This window comes from Panicum virgatum, chromosome 5N (genome assembly GCF_016808335.1).
Source record: "Panicum virgatum strain AP13 chromosome 5N, P.virgatum_v5, whole genome shotgun sequence".
Lineage (NCBI taxonomy): Eukaryota > Viridiplantae > Streptophyta > Magnoliopsida > Poales > Poaceae > Panicum > Panicum virgatum.
In genome coordinates, this window is record NC_053149.1 from 27,350,842 (window position 1) to 27,356,841 (window position 6,000).

Here is a 6,000-nt window from a genome sequence, read left to right on the forward strand (position 1 = left end):
CAATTTCTAAATAGAAACTTCCTAAAGAGAAGAAAAGAATCTCTACTAGATTGTTTATCAATTTCATAGATAAAATAGAAATATTTCTTAGTTTCCACCGTAAACTAGAAAAACATGTTACTTGATTTTCTCATAAACCAGAATCATTTCCTTCAGAAACAAAATCCCTACCAAATAGGGCCTTAATATATAACAAACATGTGCACTCCTTATCAATATCCTTTATGGAGTTGTCGGGATTCTACTGGGATAGGAACCATATAGAATCTTAAATCAATTCCATGAGAATAAATGATGACATAATACTTTTATTCAAAAAATGCTTATCATTCATTGAATCATTCAGACCCATCTTCAAATTGCAAAAGTACTGATGTAAAATTGTCTTAACTATTTCATAAGAATGCAATTTCCAACTTAAATTTGGTTCAAAGTACACCATTGAAAACATGAAATGATTTACATGATGGAATATTCTCTTGTTAAATAAACTTAAGTATAGAAAAATTAGTAAATATACAAAATACTAACCCAAGTTGTTAATGAAACTGCATAAGCATGTATTCTTCTGGGCCATCAAATATAATTGACCATTTCAAGATCCATAGAAAAGCATCAAGAGCAAGAAAATTTATACGTTACTGCTTCCTACATGCATATTTTTTTTCTCAGCATACATATAGTGAGCATATGGTGATTGGAAGAAGGGTCAAGAAAAAACACAAAGGTAGATACATGAAAGAACCTTTCATACATACTATACATTATATTGTTGAGGAGGATCCAAACATCATTTTTTTAGGAACTCTAAGCTAAGAGTTGTACAGATACTGAAGTTTACTGCAATAGTTTAAAGGAAGAATTAATTTTTTTATCCTATGAAAATTCATACCAGATACTCTCCTTGGTAGACGGTTCGACTTAGTTCTAGTACTTCTCTTTTCTTGTTACATGTTGATGAGAAAAGGATGCTTTATATAGACTTTTGAAAACTAGCGGTGTTTGTTATCAAATCCATGTTTGGTCAGCCATGTCTCATGCCGCACTAGGGATAGATAGGTTTACAGATAGAATGGTGAAGATATATAGATATAGATAGCGATAGATAGAGAGATTGAGTATTGGTATTTTTTTAGGACGGTGTGACAAAGCCAACGATGCAGACACTGGAGGGCAAACTTGGCTTTTTTGCATATACAACTATTAGGACGGTGTCGCAAAGCCAACGATGCAGACACTGGAGCGTAAACTTGACTTTTTTGGATATACAACTAGCGGATCCATGCCAATACAGATGTAGCTAGGGTGTAACACCGATATACAACTAGCGGATCTATGCCAATACAGATGTAGCTAGGGTATAACACCCCGGCCTCCAATGCCGCACAGTCCAGCCCTTCTGAGAGGCGAGCCCATTTACACATAGCACCTTACTTACGCTTTCGTCCTCGCTTCGCATAAAAGGGTTAACCCGAAGGTGCTAGGCTAGAAGCCAAAGGCTTATAAGTTGGCTCCACCCTTGCTCAACTAGCAATGTGGTACTAAACATGTGTACACAGCACTCATGGGCCACTACTGGGCCATATCCAAATTGGCCCGAATGTCACACACTCCCTCACAAAGAACCCGACGTCCTCGTCCATCCAACTGTTGACGCAACTTAGCGCCCCGATTTATATACCGCAAGCACACAGTTCGTGTAGCTTTTCTCTTAGAGTATTCCCCCAATGTTTATCAATCCACGGAACCAAAGATACAAGAAACAATCTACTACCATAGAGATTCCTTTGTGTTGAGATGGTGAAAAACGAATCTAATCTACTAAAACAACAAACACCGAAGGTAGCAAGAGAAAGTTAGAGATAACCAATCTAGATCACCTATATCATGCATATGTTGTAGTTCCAGCTAGATGTAGTGAAGCAAGATAGATGTGAATCTCAATGAAAAGCATCTTTAAACCCAAAATCTCCAATCCAATCCTTCGATACCCCCATCTACTAAAGAAACGCCCTGTCACGACGCCCCCCCTTTGGACGAAAGCACCCAGAAGCAAGTCGAACCCCCTTTGGTAGTTCCGCCATGAACCTCTAGCCACCATGACTACAAGATCATGCTAAGCGATCTATCTCGATAATAGATCTAGGATGAAGTAAACCCAAAGAAAAGAATGAAATCGAAAGAGAGAACATGGTCGCTAAACGTTCGGAATCACAAATAACTTCACCATGAATGATTGTACATCACAAGATCACAACCGGGGCCCTACCTTGATCTTGATGATCCTAGCTCCAGAACTCCGACGTGGTCTTCCTTGCAAGGTTCCCACGTCGGCTAGGGAAGCCCCTAGACAACTAGCACGACCCTCGGCTCTCCGAGAGGTGTCCCTCTATCTTCTCTGCTTCTTGGCGTCGTCTCGCGAATTGATCTCTGCTTGAGCCTCGGGGAGGGGTCTTTAAATAGCCCCAAGAAACCGTAGGTCGAAGGGGAGGCCGAGAAGCCCTGGAAAAGGCCTGGGCCGGCCGGCTCAATGGACCCAGGCCGACCGGCCTGGCCCATTTCCTTGCCGCCTCGCGTTCTCCTTTTTCCCCAAGTCTTCTGGAATCTTCTGGAGTTTATGCCTTTCACGATTGCACCCCGTTGGACGTCGTTATCTTCGAGATTTCTTCAAGGGAAAGGATAGGACGGAGAATCCTTCCTTAAATCTCTATTTTCTTTGCTTAGCCCCGAAGTATCTCGATCTCATCTTGTGGGCTTTGTCCTTTGGGCTTCATTGGGGGGTGGATGTGCATAAACGGGCTTCTAGTCGTCATGGCCTTTGGTCCTTTGTTTGGGCTTTGGCCTTCGTCTTTCTTCGTGTTATTGCGTGATCATGGGCCTCGTCATTTCATGCTCCAAAATTGGTCAAAAACCTGCAAAAACAAAGTACCTCCAAAATATATGTGCAAATGCGAAAACGACCAATAAACGGGCCGAGGTTAGGATGGTTAGTGATTTTGATATTAAATTCATGCCACTATCAAAGTTAAACAGGGGATAAAATGGATACTTAAGGAGCGCCAACATTCCCCCCATGCTTAAACCTTGCTCGTTCTCGAGTAAGTCTTTGATAAAAATCAGTATTGCCTTTCGGTGTCCAATCCCTGCACTTGATCATACATGAGAAAACACAATGCTCCCAAAAATATTTTGCAGTTAATAGTTCAAGTTGTAACCAGCTCTTTCAATGTGGAAGGTAGATACAAGTTAAATGCTTCCCCACAATTATTAAGCACATGCTCTCAAAATTAAACAAGTCTCAGAATTAAGAAAGTAAGTTCCATAAATAATGCTAAACCAAGATCAATAATTTAAACCTCATTGCAGTTTGCTCATGGAAAGTCTCAGCTCATCTTGTCTCTCAAACTTGCTAGAACTTTCTCCTTTCTTTCTCTCATATGTATGTGTGAGGCTTTATCTGGAGCTCTGGAAAGGTTAGTCCTAACAAAAGATATTATAATCAAGATATTATCAAAACAAAAAATACTTCTTATGGATTTACCGAGACTCGTCAAAAAGACCATTGGAAAATAATTTCTTTGTGGAGAGGGAGAGAATGGAATACACACTTTAGATGGTGGACATGTGCAAATGGCAACGGTTGATCCCAAGGCACAACTGAAGTCCTTGTTATCGGATTGCACATGGGTGGAATAATTGAGTATAGAATAATCTTCAAAGTACTTGGAGTATAATAAAGCAAACGGAACCGAGGAGCTTTTCATCATCATTTTTTTCTTTTTTTTCTTTTCTTTCTTTTTTCTCCTCAGAACCGTTAGCAACACAATGCACTTTCTCCACCTTCCCCCCATCCTTGAACATTTGCTTGTCCTCAAGCAATGAAGTGATGATAATCTGATGGAGTGAGTGCACAAAACTCGTATCAATTCTCTGGACTCAACTTTCGAATTCAAAGGGGCATCTCATCGTAAAAGATTGAAGCCAACAGAGGAGGAAAAGGGGCAGGCCGGCCGGCCTAGGGGTGTGGGGCCGGCCGGCCTACTGCCTGTAGCCCTCCACTTCTTCGGATTTTTCTACTGCGAACTCTTTGATGCTTCCCAAGCTTATGTTTTACTAAATTTTGCTCTTGATTCCGCTGTTTTGCCGTCGAAATAATAATATATACTCAATATATAGGTTGTGGTCAAGGAGGTGTTTCACAAAAAGATGTTTTTGGTTAAGGGCGGATATCCAGCGAGGTTTGAGATGTTCCCGGTATAGAAACTCACAATGCATGGATAGAATGGCTAGCAAAAGAGAGGTACACAAAAATACGAAATGGTCAGCTTCTTAGTCCCGTACCAAAGAAGATAATTCTTGAATTAATTCACCTGAAAATAAATCTTGCTATATGGTTTGTCATGATATAACATTTAGGCTTTTAGAAGGGTAGAGCAATTGCAAAAGGTATCATTGACAAGGTTAGCTCAAAATTAAAATGAATTAATTTTTTCTTGACAAGCTTAAGTATGAGAGCAAGAATAGAAAGATGTGGGTCTTAATTTATCATAACCTCCATAATTGAATTAGCCGGCATTTAATTAATTTTTCAGATCATGTTATGAAGAGCATTAGTTTAATCATGCATAAACCAAGCACAAGAAAGTAGACAAGGCGGCAACGATCATCATATTTTAACATGGCACAAACTTTCTATCATCATTACTAACCATAACATTAAAGCGTGTGTGATGCATTTATTTATTATGGTAATGAAAGCAAAAGAAAGCAAATTGCACACATGCTAAAATAAATAAAACAGAAAATTGCTACGCACATACGAGCTTGCACACATGCTGAAAATAAATGAAAAGAAATAGAAAAATCCAAACCACACGTGCGAGCATTTTATTCATGGTCTTGTCGCCGATCACTCTCCTTGATTGTCTCTTGCGTTGTATCCTTGGTCATAATACTGCTGAAATGCTCCTCCATTAAATTGTTCCGGTGGCGCCAGGCAGTCTCATTTGATATGCAATTCCCGCGGTTCCATCTTCTAGTTGGCTTGTGTGCCTCCGGATGACGTCTATGTCTTCCATATTTCTTCTTGCATAGGCACCCATGATTCTCATTCCTTGTTCCGGTTGAGAGAGATCAAAAAATTGTGCTCCAATTGACGGGTCGGGCATCTCTCCTTGGTATGATGGGAGTGGGTAGCCATAGTTGCTAAATGGTGGGGGCGCCGGGTACACCGGTGGAGGCGCCGCTTGGTTTCCTTCCCATTGACTCGTCCATCCTTGCGGGTGTCCTTATCCACTTGATGCACCTTGAAATTCATTCCTCCAATAAGCGGAACTTGGTGGTGGAAGCTTTACTTCTAAATTTTCTTGTTGTGCCGACTCCGATGTTCCTTCAATCAACCTTCCTCTTTTTGTTTTCTTCACTTTTGCTCCAATGTTTTCAACTCGCCAATCGGTCCTTCCTCTTGCGAATAATTTAAGCCTTTGATCGGGGAGGTAAATATCCATCTCGGAAATAGTGAATCCCTTCTTTTCATCCCCTCCGATATAATGGCCTTGCCTCAAATGTTCGATCCCTATATCTCTTCCCGGGACATAATATTTTTGGATCACTGCTAACCCCGGATTCATGGCTCAGGCTATTAGTGTAAGATAACATCATGAACCAACTTCTCCCGTGCCGGATGATGCTTCACAAATCCACCTTTCAACCATGATGTAGGTGGGATCAATCACTTGCTTCTTTACCAATGCTGCATACATCCAATTCAATTCTAGGTCGGTGACCTTTGATTTTCTCATCCTCCCGAGAATTCTTTTGCTCACCCAAGAGTGGAATATTTGGAGGATCACATTACTTATATTCTTCCTTTGGCGGTTGACATCTTTTGCTATCTTTGTCCAAAACTCATCGAGCTCTCCATCTTCGACTTCCACCATTTCATTTGCATTGCTTTTGAACCTGAGCAAACTCCCTATTTCTCCATAGGTGATGACTTTT